The sequence below is a fragment of the Oryzias melastigma genome, unplaced genomic scaffold, assembly GCF_002922805.2.
Source record: "Oryzias melastigma strain HK-1 unplaced genomic scaffold, ASM292280v2 sc00270, whole genome shotgun sequence".
Taxonomy (NCBI): domain Eukaryota; kingdom Metazoa; phylum Chordata; class Actinopteri; order Beloniformes; family Adrianichthyidae; genus Oryzias; species Oryzias melastigma.
Window position 1 is genome coordinate 92,179 of NW_023416899.1, and position 1,462 is coordinate 93,640.

Sequence of the window (1,462 nt, forward strand, 5' to 3'; positions counted from 1 at the left end):
TCAGAGCACCGGACGGTCCTAGCGAGGTGAGAAGTGCCGGTGCTCCGACGTGAGATTTAAAGAAGTCCCGGTGCTCAGCACCGGAGCCCACTTAAAGCACTGGTCGTCACCTTGAAGAAACTGTTGGTGGTTTGATTCCAGGTGGAAGCTCCTCCCTCACTCTGACGTTTGTGATGTTCAGACTCATGGTTCAGCTCCAGATAAACTGCAGAATCATAAACTGTAGTTCTGTCTCAGAACGCTGAAGCTCATCAGGAGAGTTTAGCTGGAGGTGAAGAATGAAACATTTTCAAACATCAATTTTATTCATGTTTCATTCAAGTCTTTGCTGATAAGATTTCATTGTTTGAATTTCTATATATTTTCATCTTTTTCTGTTGAAATGTTTCTAGTTAAACAAGCCTTTATTTTGAAAGAGCCAGTGAGGCAGAAACAATAGAAAGAAACTCTGAAGGTGAGATGAGCAACCCCCCCTGGAATGTTGACCCCTGTGCAGTGGACTAGTGGGGGAGGGACGGCTGAACCAATCACAGAAAGACTGCTGCAGCTTTCCCTCCAAAAGGAACCAATCAGATGTTGTTGCTTGGATTCCTTTGTCTGGAAGTTTCCATGTGGAAGCTTCCAGAGTCTTTTCTGTTTGGTCTGCAGGCTGAGCAGAACTGACTCCTGCAGGATCACAGGAACTTTCAGGGAAATCTCAAAGCAGGAGAAAAGTTTCTGTTTGGAGCTTTTTTCTGTGATTGTGAGACTAGCAGATGATCGGAGCTGCTGCTGTTCAGAGGACTTTGGTGTTTGTTGGAGCTGAAGATCTTCTGCAGCTGCAGGAACCATGTCTTCATTTGATCAGAAAGAGTCTGCCGGAGAGCAACTTTCTGCTGCTGAAGAAACCATTACCCAGAACGGGACGGGGCTCTGTGGTCAGCGCAGACTGCTGGATCTCATCTCGAAAGTACAGAGTCAAATCCGCATTATAGGTATGTTCACTGCAGACAAGTACATCAATGTTTTTGTTTTCCTCGTCTGAGCTGCTATCTGGATCCAAACTGTGCTCAATTGCTCCAATATTGCTGCCATTTTAGCTTCACCGCTAATGTTAGCTTGAGATTGTGAGGGGCTGTAAGCTAGCAGGAGATTGTTCAGAGTTAAGTTTTAAAACATTCCTCTTTGGACAAGCTAGTTAGTAATCCCAGAATATTTAACTCATTGCTCCCCTATCTCACCTACTGTAATGAAGTTTGGGGAAATAAATATAATATTCATTATAAGTATTTTTTTATTTAGTTCGCTCCTTCTGTTTGGTGAAGTGTGACTCAGATGTAGTTTATTTATTTTTAAAAGTTCTATGAAAAGCATTGATAAACACATTTCTGGTTTGTTGAGGTTCTTCGGAGATTTTCCTGCTGTTTGGATGTATCTCTGTTCCTCAAAGAGAACCGCTGCGGCGGTTTTATTGGGGGTTTTA